At 37.8% G+C, this 15,992-nt stretch overlaps 1 protein-coding gene across 1 annotated transcript in view; it reads right to left on the bottom strand.

Annotated features, from left to right (window-relative positions):
* The window catches only part of MTERF1 (mitochondrial transcription termination factor 1), a 57,973-nt gene extending 56,921 nt beyond the window's left edge, over positions 1 to 1,052 (bottom strand). Inside the window, exon 1 of the mRNA XM_009243025.3 lies at positions 930 to 1,052. The gene's annotated coding sequence lies outside the window, so the exon portion shown is untranslated. The remainder of the gene's footprint in view (positions 1 to 929) is intronic.
* Between the last annotated feature and the right edge of the window lie 14,940 nt (positions 1,053 to 15,992).

Genomic DNA, 15,992 nt, shown 5'->3' with positions numbered 1-15,992 from the left:
GAGCCTACTAATTTATTGACTCTGAAACTCAGATTCCTCATCTGAAAATTATTTTATTGGTCATATAATATCCACCATTATATCATTGCTTATATAATATCCTCCATGTGGGTGCCAGAGAAACCATGAAATATAAGAAATACCTCCTGCTTTTGACAAGTCTAGTGGAGATATTTACAGTCTGAAAGAAAAAGGTGACCCAAGTGATATCAAAGGCCCCTTCCAGCTCTAAAATTCTAAGATTCTATTTAGTGGGAGATTTGCTCACATTGTACCTAAGTGGTAGATTTTTTATTACAAGAAGATGGCTCATACTTCCTCCCCTCCTAAGTGCACAAATCAGTGCAAAAAGAGTAAATTCTGATACATTTTAAATGACTACTGCCCTTGCTAGGCACTTGAAGAGGAGACAAGTACTGCTTGTCATATAACCACTGAGGAGTGAATAATACAGGGCTGCCTCAAAGCAAAATAATGAGGAATAGGAAGCCTTACCTTACTGCACCGCCCCCTGCCAGCCTTCCTCATTGCTCTACTAACTCCAATACGTACTAACCAGTGCCCTCCAGATCCCACTTTACACTAGCCACGCCAGCCAAACGTGAAGTGTCCCCTTCTCCAGAACTGCCTGTACAGCTTCCTTCTTCACTTTTACCCATGAGGTGGATGCTTGACTCTTTCACCTCTGTATACTTCGTATCCTGTGGTTCTCAATCCTAGCTTCTATTAACATCACTTAGGGAGCTTTGTAAACATACAGAAGCCCAGCTGTTCACCCCCAGGGATTCTGATTTAATGGGTTTGACATGAGGCCCAGATATTGGTCTGATTTTCATTGTTTTTCTTTTTAATTTCCAGCAGATTATTCTAATATATAGCCAGAATTAAGAACTACTGCACCTTTGAAACCAGAGTTGCTTAATTTTTACCTGCTGGTTAAGCCCTTACTCTGGATTCTGGGGTCAATTCTGATCTCAGCCAGGGAGTATTCAAGGATTCTTAGGCCAGCAGCTCAGCGGCTCAACCCTCAGAGCTTAATCCCACAGTGGCCTGGACTCCCAGTTGCAGTAATTACAGGCTGTCGTTGTTCATTGTGACTAAGCCTCTCCCCCGAAGGAACATGAGTGGTAAAAGGAGAAAGAGTTGCTGGGCAGACAAAATGGCAGGTGTTTAATGCCCTTCTACTTCTTTCTGCCCCCATCCCCTGCCCCCATCCCCTACTCTCAACATTTTAACAAACTTGTACTGAGTAAATAGTGTCACTTAGTGACAAGCATGCATAGGAAATCATCTGACCAAACATCTCTTCAGCCATGCTTTATGTCAAGCTGCCAGATATTTCTGTTTATTTCACTACATACCTCTTTAGTGATACCTTAATAATCCCTTTCCCACAGATGACTCATCTTTAATCCCCTTCCCTTTCTTCTCCCTCTTTTAACTTGTACCTAGTTAATTCCAGAATCCTCTCCTCTCCTTTGATTCATGTTTACAAACCTCTCCCCCAATGCTGACTGTATTCATGTCTAAGCATAAGACTGGTATAAATGGTATTTTTTTCCTTTTTTTTTTTGAACCCCATAAACACTGGAATATCAGTGGTTTATTTAAACCAAAGAAAAAGAAAACTAAATTTTTTAAACATGGAATTTTGATATGAAAATAAAGAACATCTAGTGTCCATAAAAGTACTACTATTTGATACTTGTTTGGCAATCTTTTTTTTTTTCACTATTTTTTCTGCTTTTTTTTTTTTAACAACACTTCATTGGTGTGGGTTATTCTCAGAACATTAGCACCATCTGTAACATTGTTTAAATTGGAAATTCTACTCTAAGTACCAAAGTTTTGGAACCTAGCTCATCTGTAAATTGAGGACTGCATGAATATGCCTAACAGCGTGCTGGGCACCACATTAACTAAGAAATCCACTTTACCAGTGTCAGAGGGAATTGTTTTTAAGGTTTGCCAAAGGAGAGGAATGCATATGAAGGCAGACTTTAATAGCATATGTTTCTGTGGATAAGACTGATGACTGGCCAGGTGCAGTGGCTCATGCCTGTAATCCAAGCACTTTAGGAGGCTGAGGCGGGTGGATCATTTGAGGTCAGGAGTTCAACACCAGCCTAGCCAATATGGTGAAACCCCGTCGCTACTAAAAATGCAAAAATTAGCTGGACAGTAGTGGCACACACCTCTAATCCCAGCTACTCGGAAGGCTGAGGCAGGAGAATCGCTTGAGCCTGGGAGACGGAGGTTGTGATAAGCCAAGATCACACCACTGCACTCTAGTCTGGGCAACAGAATGAGATTCTGTCTCAAAAAAAAAAAAAAGACTGATGACTTCCCAGCCATCAGTGAGGTATAGGGAGTTATTCTCTTCTTTGCCCTAGCAGAATCTGCCATATATGATGTTCTTAGTGCCGAGCACTAAGACACAGCACCAGTGAACCCATTAATTACTATGAGAATTTGTCAAAGCAATTCCTATTATCATGCCTGGAACTATTCTTAGAAAGGTGCTTTTAAATTTTAAGTATTTGTCTAATTAAAGTAAGTACTCCAAAGTATGTTCATTTTTCCTGACATTAAATATAAACCTAACCTTGATTCTGTTCTCTATTTTGACCAGGCAGTGTGATCCTCTGTGAACATTAGCAGAAGACCAAAAAAAAAAAAACTCAAATGTTGAAAGCACATAAACAATTAATTTTTTTCCATTATGCAGTGAAGTGTATGTTCTGTATTGCCCTTGAAAATAATGCAAACATGATTTGTGATCTGTATGTATTTTTAGTACATATTCAAATTAGCCATTATGAATCAAGTATCCTAAAATCATTTAATTAATTGCCTGCATTATTTAAACCCCTACTTAAATTTCTTCCCTAGACATATTATTCCTACAGTCTAAATTATTCATCTCACCAAACTTTCTAGACTGATAAAGCCACTTGCTTTCTAGCTAAAATGATATTGTGAAAGTGAGTATCTGCTCTACAAATACTTTTTCTTTTATTAAAAGATAAGGGTAAAGAGCCATCATGTCTAAAAATAGCTACTTGGAGCTTAAAATCTGTCAGACCATATGTTGTAGGACTCCAAGATCCAGGAAACAAAGACATTCTTCTCCTGGGGGTATGTATTATTACAATCATTCTAGAAGATTAAGTGCCAGTTCATTTGTATAACTGTCCAGTGATGTAAACATCCTCAGAAGAGAAACAGATATGAATTCCTGGGGATGGTGAAGGAAAAACATTAGTGAATTGGCACTGAACTGATCTGCATGCTTTTGTGCCTGTGTGGTGAGAATCCATATGAGCATGTGATTTTTTTTCTAGTATCCTTAAGATTTATTTTCAGGAAAAAAGTTTTACTTTTTTTGTTTCTCTTTGAATGTCAATGGGATGGCCACAAAATATAGGATTTGAGATAGTCTTTGCCTATAAGCAAGATAGCATTTTACAAAGCATTATAATGTCTTTGTAATTCTTTTTTCCACATTGAAATTTTAACATTTTTTTCTTCTTTTTTTTGTTCGCTTTTGTTTTTTGAGACAGAATCTTGCTCTGTCACCCAGGCTGGAGTGCAGTAACATGATCATATCTCATTGCAACTTCAAATTCCTGAGCTCAAGGGATCCTCCTACCTCAGTCTCCTGAGTAGCTGGGACTACAGATGTACTCCATCATGCCATGATATTCCATCATGGCTACTTTTTAAAATTTTTTGTAGAGACAGGGTCTCATTTTCTTGCCCAGGCTGGTCTCAAACTCCTGGGCTCAAGCAATCCTCGTGCCTCAGCCTACCAAAGTGCTAGGATTACAGATGTGAGCCACTGCCCTGGCCCACTTGTAAAGTTTAAACACTTATTTTAAAGCTTTGACATAAGTTCTCAAACCTATTGCCATTAATCTCTAAATATGTCTTATGTATATAGTGCACATTTTATAATGTTTTACATATTTTGTGTGGTGTTCACTTAATCATCTTCAGAAATTTAATTACAATATGCTATTAGATAATCATTCTGAGACTGTGTACATAGTACATTGAAGCGGTGTGGCAGGTACTCAATTTTGGACCACAAACAATTGCAACCTCCAAATGGGATTTTTTTCTACATTAGTAACTATCAAATCTCCACTTCGCTTTAGATCAGAGAGACCCAACTACATTGGCATACTTACAAAGCCAAATACTTTTTAAATGCTGAGATTGAGAGGTCCAAGTCTTCTCCAATTACTTGGGAATGATTGTGCAGACTAGTTGTAAAGGTAGAAATGTCTATTCTTTGTCAACTAATAAAAGAACTTAAGTCCTTTTCAAGTGATGGAGAAGGTAGGAGGAAATGAATTTCATTTCAGTGTGTTACTTCTAGGTCATGAGGCCATATTTGTTTTAGTTTTTAAAATTATATGTGTGTGTATATGTATTTACATACACATGATACCAAAACACAAAAGCATGTATAATAAAAACTAAGTCTCTCTACCTTTCCTCTACTTTTTCTCTTTTCCCAAAAAGGGAAAAAGTTACTCATTTTCCCTCTTTGGAAGCAAACACTATACCCAGTTTCTTGAAGATTCTTCCGGTGACAACCTATTCATTTACCAACATATCTGCATAAATTTTCCCTCTTTTTCTCTTTTTCTCTCCCCCTCCCTCACCCCTGACTCTGTCCTTTCACACACAAAATAGTATATCATATATTTTGCTCTGTTGCTCTGTTCCTTGATTTTTCACTCTTGGCAATTGTTCCAAATCAGTATATATAAAAGTCATTATTCAAGCTAGTAGCTGCATAGTGATCCATTGTATGAATATATCATAATTCATCTGAACAGTCTCTATGATGAGTGTTTAGATGTTTTTTCATCTTTTACTATTGCAAATACTCTGCAACAAATATTTTATTTGCATATACTTTGGGTTGCACATATGCAAGATTATCTATACAATAAATACCTAAGAGTTGACATTATTAGATCAAAGAGTATGAGCATTTTTAATTTTGACAAATAGAACCAAATTGCCCTCCAAAAAAGTTGTACCAATTTTCATTTCCAACAGTAATGCATGAGAAGGAAGTCATATTTTTGGCTCATTTTATATTTGTGTTCAAAAGGAATAAAAGAACAAAATATTCTTTTTACGTGTTATAAATGTTAGCAAAATGCAGCATTTGAAAGATAGAAAATATAAAGTAAGAGATAGCAACTTGACTGCACTGTATATAGCAACCATTTCAGTTTGTTGACAAGCAAGAAAATAGTAGTCATATTATAATATGAGAAAGGGTTTTGAATTATAATTTTCAAAACCATGCAAATTGTTATATCTATTTCTATTATTAAAAGTAATAGTTATTACCAATAATAATGATAATAATAGAGAAAATATTGTATGGGATACACAAAACTTTGACACATAAAACAAGTATAAAATTAGACTGTGACTTTTTAAAAATCTGTGCTAAAATAATAGACATCATAATATTACAAGACTCTAAATTAGGCCTCAAGTTGATAAATAGATATTCTGGAAGTACAACTTAAAATTTTTTTAGAAAAAAAAACAAAGATTGAAAAACTTCAGTAGAGTATACAGCTTTTGACCAGGAGGCCAAATACTGTGTTACTTCATAATATGAAAAAAGTTTTATAAACTTACAGAAATGGTAAAGAAAAATCTAAGCACATAGTTTTGGAGGTAAGAGTCTTAAGGAATATTAATGTCAAAAAAAAAAAGGATTCCTCTCTTAATAAAGTTTCTAAGAGCACCAGGTGACTATTTCACTAAGGAAAATTAAAGTATGCCTTAGCTAAGCTCATATTGTCACTTCTGGATATTTGGGATGTTAACAGATAAAAATGTGTTTTTTATGAAGAATTGACAAAGTGAGATAACAGTGACCTGTTCTATAAAATTTCTGAATAATATGAATTATAATTACTAAATTAAAAACAGAAATCATCTCCTTTATTAAGAAAAGAATTCTCAACCATCTTTTTGTCATTCACAATTCATTTTGTCAGTCAAAATTAAGGCCGAACTAAAAGTCAATACCGCTGTGTGGATTTTTCTTTTTACCTTACAGGGATTGGACTAGATATTCAGTGGAAAACCTCATTACTGAAACTCTGTTATTAAAAGTGGGTGAATGAATCATTTTTATTTATCCATAATATTTGTACATATTTATGGGATATGTATGATATTTTGCTACGTGAACAGAATGTGTAATGATCAAGTCAGGATATCGTTTTTATGTGTTAGGAACATTGTAAGTCTTCTCTTCTAGCTATTTGAAATGTGCACTGTGTTCTTGTTAACTATAGTTACCCTACTCTGCTATCAAATATTAAAACTTACTCCTTCTATCTAACTCAGTGTTTGTACTGATAAAAGAAAAACTTCAGCCAAATTAAATTTAAAGGAATTTAATTGAGCTATGAACGATTCGCAGATTGAGCACCCTGCCATGCCAGAGTAGGCTCAGAGACTCCAGCTTAGTCAGGTGGTGGGAGAAGATTTATGCACAGAAAAAGGAAAGTAACATACAGAAAACTGAAATGAGGTAAAGAAACGGCTGGATTGGTCACAGGTTGGCACTTTCCTTATTTGAACATGGTTCCAACAGTTGGCTACATTTGATTGGCCAAAACTCAGTAATTGGCACAAGTGTAGGCTTCGGTCTGTGTACAGCTCCACTAGTTATAGTTCACGATGTACATAAAAACCCTTAAGCTGAACTTAAAATATGTAAGGAGGTAGCTTTAGGCTAATCTTGATTTAACAGTGCCCATTAACCAACGTCTCTCATTCCCTCCTTCTGCCAGAACAAATAGTTTAAAGACAGTCCCACACAGCTGGTTATTAAATTTATTATAAATTGTGTCTACAAGATAACAAAGGAAACAATTTGGTCAAATAACTACTGGTCAAGTCAGTTAAACATAGTCAGTTAACATAGGTTTGGGCATAGCCTAAGCCTCCTATGCCTGAAGATTAAATGTGAAGTGGTGCATGAAGTACTCAGCATGGTGACCAGGGCATATTGAGCACTCGATAAAATCCTTACTATAAAAACAAAAACATAAAACCAGTCAAACCAGTCTTTTGACATCAAATAAAAAATAAACTGTCATTTGACTGAATTTTTCGTATTTCACACAAATATTTTTCATGCTATAATCTCAGCCCTAATCTCAGATAACAGAGAAAAAGGTAGCAAAAACACTACTTTATAATAGGTCTTTAAAATTAATCTAACTATGTAACTCTGTGGCATGTTTCACCACAACAGATGAGTCAAAAAACATGACTCCTATAACGTAGGATGCACCTCACATGAAAATTAAATAGCACTGTTCTTTAAGAATGAACAAGAAATGCACCGAAATGATTGAACATTTGTGTTTAACACTAATATTAAGTATTCTATCCTTATTGACTCACAATAGCATGGTCATTATCATCATCATCATCATCATCATCATCATTTCTAGCATCAGCATCATATGTGATACCAAAGCATTAAGTAATTTTTAAGCTTAAATAATCAATTCTCCATCCTATTGTCTTTTCAACACTGATTTTATTTCTGCAGCTACTTGATGTTGGGCATCTTTAGGTTATTCTGGAATTTTACACACTAGTATCTTCTCTCTGAAGAAGTTAACATTACATACAATTCATGAGTACCAAGAGAACTGATTATATATTTCTTCAGATAAACAAGTCTTCTTATACAAATGTAGACGTCAACCTCTGGATTTCTGAAATAATACATCTTGAATGTTCCCCAGATGCTGCTACTATGGTGACAGACTAACTGGTAACATTCTGGAGTGCTTTTCTGTAATGGCTGGTTCTGTTATTTCTTAAAGCAGAAAAATGGTTTTAAAAAGTAAGACTAAAATGAAATATTTCCCAAGTTGTTAACCCTTTTTTCTGTTTATCTACAATGCTGTCTCAGCAAAACACAAAATCTAGACCAAATTAATATCCCACAGAAATTTCTCATGTGTAATTTCTATAATTTTCTTCCTTCTTATGTTAGTCTTTTAAAAGTCATTGAATTCATTAATGAACAGGATATTTAGCTACCCTGACAACTAATATCTGTACAATCAATTAAAAGTCATCCATGCTGGTGACTAGATTCAGTTGTTAATATATCCATTAAAAAAAACAGGGTGAAGTATTTGTTTTCCAGATTAAGTTTTGTTTTGTTTTTGTTTTTTTGTTTTTTGTTTTTGTTTTTGTTTTTGTTTTTGAGACGGAGTCTCGCTCTGTCACCCAGGCTGGAGTGCAGTAGCACGATCTCAGCTCACTGCAAAGTCCGCCTCCGGAGTTTGTAAAAAGCAATTCTTCTGCCTCAGCCTCCCCAGTAGCTGGGATTACAGGCACCTGCCACCATGCCCAACTAATTTTTGTATTTTTAGTAGAGACGGTGTTTCACCATGTCGGCCAAGCTGGTCCTAACCTCAAGTGATCACTCCTGACCTCAAGTGATCCACCCGCGTCAGCCTCACAAAGTGCTGGGATTACAAGTGTGAGTCACCGTGCTCAGCCATGTTTATTTTTTATTTATTTATTTGTGTGTTTTTGAGACGGACCTTTGCTCTTGTTGCCCAGGCTGGAGTGCAATGGCGGGATCTTGGCTCGCTGCAACCTCCACCTCCTGGGTTCAAGCAATTCTCCAGCCTCAGCCTCACCAGTAGCTGGAATTACAGGCGCCCACCACCACACCAGGCTAATTTTTTTTTTTTTTTTTCCTGAGCTAGAGTCTTGCTCTGTCGTCCAGGCTGGAGTGCAGAGGGCCGATCTCAGCTCGCTGCAACCTCCGTCTCCCAGGTTCAAGTGATTCTCCTGCCTCAGCCTCCCAAAGTGCTGGGATTACAGGCATATGCCACAGCACCTGGCCTAATTATTTTTGAAGCAAACATTATCAAAGAAAGAAATTAGCCAGACATCTAATTAAATTTCCTTTACACTTTGCAAAAAGATTCTCACATAAGATTACAATGATTAACTTTCTATAAAAATAACTGCAGGTAATGAGTACTTTATATACATTAACTCACTTAAGTCTTATAATAACCCTGAAAATTAGAAATTATTTTTTCTTTACAAATGAGAAAATTGCAGGTTAGAAGAATTAAATAACTTGTCTACAGTTATACAGTTAGTAGAGGCAGAGCTGGACTTGCAACTAGATCTACTCCAAATACTATGATCACTTATTTGTGAGTGAAAGCAAAGATATTTCGTAGATATTCATCTCCAGAGAAAAGAAAAAAGCCAGAAGAAATTATTTGAGGCTGGGCGCGGTGGCTCACGCCTGTAATCCCAGCACTTTGGGAGGCCGAGGCGGGTGGATCACCTGAGGTCAGGAGTTCAAGATCAGCCTGACCAACATGGAGAAACCCCATCTCTACTAAAAATACAAAATTAGCCGGGCATGGTGGCGCATGCCTGTAGTCCCAGCTACTCAGGAGACTGAGACAGAAGAATCGATGGAACCAGGAGGCGGAGGTTGCAGTGAGCCGAGATCACGCCATTGCACTGCAGCCTGGGCAACAAGAGCGAAACTCCGTCTCAAAAAAAAAAAGAAATTGATTTGAATTATGATGGGGAGCATTGAAGTTAGCTTATAGAGAGTGCTATATTATCAATGAGGATGAGATGTGGAACGGAAGCACTCAGGGAGATACAAAGGTACTGGTAATGCTCCTGTTATTAAATTGGGTGGTGGTTTCACTGGTACTCATTATGTCACCATACATTATCCCTTATGTATGGGTTACAGTCTCAGTGCATATTAAAATATTATGTAACAAAAATACTTCTAAAAATTTGTCAGAGAAATGAGTTATTGAGGAATGTTGTGAAGTCTTTGTCTAAGTATCTTAAAAAATAAAAACCAATATCCTTTTCCTCTGAGTACCGCATAATCCATGAGAGGGTTGGATGCTACCATGGCACACACAGAACTCCTGACTGTACACTTAACTGTCATTACTGTTTCTTTGCTATTTCTGTGTTAGAACTCAAATGACTCCACTGGGTATTAGAGAAAATCTGCCCTTGCAATAGGATTAGAACAAAAATCTCAAGAGGATCAGTGCTTCCAGGAAGGTCATTTTGATTCAAGTGGACAACTTGAATTTGGATTATAGCCTTTGAGTAATTCCTATTACGCCAACAGCTACCTTTCCTTGATATTAAGGTACTAGACTGAATTTTTAGAATGGCAAGCCATTGCGACATCACGTTAAAGTGCAAACATGGGCCGGGCACGGTGGCTCACGCCTGTAATCCCAGCACTTTGGGAGGCTGAGGCGGGCAGATCACGAGGTCAGGAGATCAAGACCATCCTGGCTAACACGGTGAAACTCTGTCTCTCCTAAACAAAATACAAAAAATTAGCAGGGCGTGGTGGCGAGCGCCTTTAGTCCCAGCTACTCGGGAGGCTGAGGCAGCAGAATGGCGTGAACCCAGCAGGCGGAGCTTGCAGTGAACCTAGATCACGCCACTGCACTCCCGGCTGGGCGACAGAGCGAGATTCTGTCTCAAAAAATAACAATAAAGCGCAAACATGTCCATATTCTCAAAAATAGTAGTTTGTGTCTGTTAGCTGATGTGTTCTCTCAAAGTGACCCCAATAAGAACTGATTAATTCATGATTTTTTTTTTAGCTCTATCCTGTTCTCACAGATATCTGATAGGCCAATTGATCTTATTCGTTTATGTTTATTGTAAAAGCAGTCATGCCTATGGTCATAAAAAGTCCACCCTGAATCCCACTTTTCAGAGGTAACCATTGTCTCTTACCATCCATGTTTAGTTCCTTTATTATTTCCATAACTCTAAGTGACATTTCTCTAATATTATTATTATTTGAGACAGAGTCTTGCTCTGTCACCCAGTCTGGAGTGCAGTGGCATGATCTCAGCTCACTGCAAACTCCACCTCCCAGGTTCAAGCGATTCTCCTGCCTCAGACTCCTGAGTAGCTGGGATGACAGGCATGCACCACCATAGCCAGCTAATTTTTGTATTTTTAGTAGAGATGGGGTTTCACCATGTTGGCCAGGCTGGTCTCGAACTCCTGGCCTCAAGTGATCCCCCACCTCAGCCTCCCAAAGTGCTGGGATTACAGGTGTGAGCCACCACACCCAGCCTATTTCTTGATTTTAGATTAACTTTTACATTTTAAGTTTTATGTTTATCAAAATTCATTTATATAACTTAAGAAGTCATATAGTACTATTAAATTGATAATGGACAGGAGCCTGTGAGGGTCCTATTCCTCTCAATCTCTCATGTCCAGCCTCCAGATTTAACTTCTTTCAACTCTTTTATCTCTTTCTTTAGCTATTTACACTTATATTTCTAGCTAATATGCATATAGTGCTCTTTTAATTATTCCATGTTAGGTAATTATTTATCAGTTTCTTATGATGAAAAATTTTGATTGGCTCCTGTACATCATTTCCTCACATTCTTATCTAACCCAATCTTACAATTTTTGGTCAACTCAGTATTCATTTTACATATGCAAATATTGTTCATAACTAAGCCACAAAGTGTTATTTATGTATTTATTTATTTTAGAGACAGGATCTTGCTCTGTTGCCCAACCTGGAGTGCAGTGATATGATCATAGCTCACTGCAGCCTCAAACCCATGGGATAAAGGGATCCTCCCACTCAGCCTCCTGCATAGCTAAGAGTACAGGTGCACAACACCAAGCCCTGCTAATTTTTTTTTTTTTTTCGATAAAGACAGGATCTCACTCTGTTGCCCAGGCTGGACTCAAACTCCTGGCCTCAAGCGATTCTCCTGCCTTGTCCTCTCAGAGTGTTGGGATTATAGGTGTGAGCTACCATGCCAGACCCATCTATTACCACCTTTTTCACAAAATCTCCAATAGGACTGTAGAAGTTATCTCATTAAGAACAAATATATCAGGGGAGCTCTCAGTTCTGGTTCTGTTTTTTCCCCCCCCTTGGAGACATCTTTTTTGGAGTCCAGATCCTCCTGCTCCTGTCTGGACTGGTTGCTCTCTAGACCTTCTGCATAGCAACAGCCTAAAGTTTTCCCTAATTATCATCTTGGGTTTTCCCATTGCCTTTCCTCTATGTTGAAATCCTTGTTTCCCGGACCCTATGTCTTCCTATTTCTTGGTTTTTCTTCCTCATTTTAGTGGATATATATCATCTGATAGCTTCCTAAGTTCATGAGAAGAATATTTTTGAAATCTTGCAAATCTGAAAGTGTCTTCAATTTACCTTCACGCCCTATTAAGTTTGACTGGATATATAATCCAGGGATGCTGCAAATCATTTTTCCTTATATTTTTAAGGCCTTGATCTTTTGTCTTTCACCTTCCAATGTTGAGAAGCATGGTGCCATTCTGATCCCTGAATCTGGTTTTTTTTTCTCTGTAGGAGCTTTTATAAAATATTCATTTATTTACAAATATTTATTGAACAGCCATTACTGTGCCAGGGTCTGTTTTAGATGCTGGGGATTACAGCACTGAAAAAAGAAAGGCACACCTACATTCCTACCTTTGTGGAGCTTACATTCTAGTGGGGGAGACACATAATAAATAAGATAAGTAAGTAGAACATATAGTATATTAGTTAGTGATAAATACTCAAGAAGAAAAGGAGAATATGTAGTGTCAGGGGTAGAAATTTGGATAAGGGCCTTATTTAAAAGAAAACTTTTAAGTAAAGACCTGAAGGTAGTAAGGTACCAAGCCATGCTAATATCCAGGGAATTTCCTTTCTGGGCAGAGAGAACACTAAGTGCACAGGCTGTGAGACAGAAGTGTGATTGGTTTGTTTGAGGAACAAGAAGCACTTGTTTGGGAAGCCACTGTGGCTGGAGCAAAGTGAACAAGATGAAAGGTAGAAGGCAATGAGTTCAGAGCAATAAGATGGGCCAGATCATGTGAGGAAATGGGTTTATACTCTACAAGAGATGAGAGGCTATTAGAGAATTTTTAGCAGAAATGGGACTGATCTGACTTTGGCATCAAGCAAAAGAATCACCTGAGGGAAGAGGTAAGGGTGAGCACTTAGAACGCTATTGCAGTAATTCAGGTGAATGGCAATGGTGGCTTGCACCAGAATGATGGTAGTGGAGATGTGAGAAACAGTCAAATTCTGGACATATTCCAAAGGTAGAGCTAACAGTAGTTGTTGACTTAATGCATGTAGAAAGTGAGAGAAAAGAGTCAAGCATGAAAAAGTTTTGGCCTGCAAAAAGGAAGAAAGGAGTTGCCCTTAACTAAGGGTAACTAAGGATGGAGAAGCCTGTGAGAAGAACAGGTTGGGAGAGGTATCTGTAGCTCAGTTCTGTTCATATTAAATCTGAGATGTCAACTGGAGATATCAAATAGACAGTCTGGGAGAAGTCCAAGCTAAGATATAAATGTAAGACTTCTCAAAGTATCAATGGTATTTAAAGTCTTGTGATTGGATAAGATCACCCAAAGAGTGTGAATAGGTACAAAAGTCCAAGGCACTCCAACATTTAGAGGTTGAAAAGATGAAAAGGAATTGGGAAAGAAAAAAAAAGACAGAGAAGGAGCAGCCAGAAAATTAAGACAAAAACTAAGTGTAATGTGTCCTGGAAGTCAAGTGAAGAAGTGTCTCGAGGAGAGAGTGATTATCTGTGTCAAAAGCTGTTGATAAATCAAGGAAGAGGAGGCCTGAGAGATAGCCATCAATTTAACATCATGGAAGTCATCAGAGACTTTAGGTAGAGCAGTTTTGATGGCATGATGGCGATGAAAACATGATTACAGTGGGTTGAAGAGAGAATGGGTGGATGGGTGGAGAGAAATTGGCAATGGCTAGAGTGTTGCTGAAAAGGGAAACAAAAATGGAGCAGAAACTGGAAACGTGGGTTTAAGAAAAGGCTGGCTTTTATACACAGAGAGAGAGAGAGAGAAGGAAAGAAGAGAATTGCTGGAGCAACCTCCTTGAGTAGGCAAGAGGGGATGAAAACTAATGCACAAGTGGAGAAATTGGCCTTTGCTAGAAGAGTTCATCAAAAGTAACAGGGGAGAAGGCAGAACATGGGCCCCCGTGATGCAGGTAGAAGGATATTGTGGTGGTGGAAGTTTGTATAAAATCTCTTTTAGTTGTTTCAAAACCTTTCTTAGCAAAAGACAGCAACATTGTTAGCTTAAAGGGAGGAAGCTGGCAGAGTTGGAGTTTGATGAGAGAGGAGATGGTATAAGGTGGTCACTAGGAGCAAGAATGAACCTTGGAAATGTGGCATGAGTAAAACAGCATTAGACCAGAATCTCTCATTCTAATTCTTGGGATTAGTGTCATTAATTTAAAATTATGCTAGTCAGTGTGGTTTTTCCACAGTTTTATTCAGCTGTGGCAGGGAGTAGACACAAAGAGTGAGCTTTGAGTTGGATTTAATCCAAGTTGTGGTTTTCTCAAACAAGGACAAAGAAGGAAAAAATACAAGGGAGATGAAGGCACAAGATCTCTTTATACTCAGAGTTCTGTAATTTTTCAGTGATTGCCTTGGTATAGGACATTTTTCATTCATTGTGCTAGACAATCTGTGGACTCTTTCAAAGTGGAATTTCATTCTCTTTAGTTCTGGAAAATTCTCTTGCATTATTTCTTTCATAATTTATCCCCTCCACCTTCTCTGTTATCACTTTCTAAAACTTCTACTAGCTAGGCCTCTAATTTTCTTATTATTTCTTATCTATTTCCTTCTCTGCCTTGTTTTGTTTACTTCCTGGGTAATTTCCTAAAGGTTATCTTCCAACTCTTCTATTGAGTTTTCTTTTTTTATTTTCACTACTCTGTTTTACTTTCCAAGAGCTTGTTCTTGGTCATTGAATATTACTTTTTTATAGCCTATTGTTTTTGCCTCAAATGTGCAATCAATATCCTCTCTTCATCTCTGAAGACATACGTTTTATGTACTTAAAAATGTTTTTCTTCACTCTCTGCACTGTCTCTGTTTTCTCTAAGTTTCGGTTTCAGTTTATTTTGGTGTCTTTTTTTATATTAAAAGTTTCCTTCAAATGTCTGGTGATTCTTTTTTTAAAATCTCTGTGTGTGTGTGTGTATGTGTGTGTGTGTGTGTGTGTGTGTGTGTCTCACAGGGTCTTGCTCTGTCACCCAGGCTAGAGTGCAGTTCCATAATTATATCTCACTGCAACTTCCTCTGCCTCCTGAACTCAAACAAGTCTCCCACCTCAGCCTCCCAAGTAGCTGGGACCACAGGTGCATGCCACCACACCCAGCTAATCATGTAGAGTTGAGGTTTCACCATGTTTCCCAGGTTGGTCTCAAACTACTGGGCTCAAGCTATCTTCCTGCTTAGGTCCCCCAAAGTACTGAGATTATAGGCATAAGCCATCATGGCCAGCCTGTCTGGTGGTTCTTGATTATCTGTTTGCTTGTGTGTATATTGGCACTGTTTAATGATAAGTGAGTTCCTCTAAGAGTGATGTGCCAGGACTATTGAGTCAGAGGGCCTCCAAAAAAGACCTTCTTATCTTGTCTCAGGCTGATCCATTTCCTCAGAGAGGATTTCTGGCAACATCGCATCTGGGAGTATATGTCTAGCCTAAAAAGTTCTGGAAGCCAAGAAGGAAAACAGAGGCAGGGAGGTTTACTGACTCATATCAGTTTGACGCCCCATCCCTAATCTCAGCTGTACCTGATGTCTCCAAGACCAGAGCCTCTCTAGTTCAAAATTTCTAAATATATTCCCAGAAGACTTATGTCTTCTGCCAAAATGACTTTGCTCTTCTGCAGACAATAGGGATTTCAGATTTATTTTTATCTACTAAATCTTTAACTGAGATCAGCTTTCTATCTTCTAAAATTTTTATGATATCTCTGGCGTGATGTCATCTCCTCTGACATTCCTTTTATTCTTTAAGGTTTATATCTTTTTAAAGGCCAAAGCTTTGGAACAGAA

The sequence above is a fragment of the Pongo abelii genome, chromosome 6 (assembly GCF_028885655.2).
Source record: "Pongo abelii isolate AG06213 chromosome 6, NHGRI_mPonAbe1-v2.0_pri, whole genome shotgun sequence".
Taxonomy (NCBI): Eukaryota; Metazoa; Chordata; class Mammalia; order Primates; family Hominidae; genus Pongo; species Pongo abelii.
The sequence above is the reverse complement of the archived record's forward strand: the minus strand, read 5'-3'. Positions and strand labels throughout refer to the sequence as shown.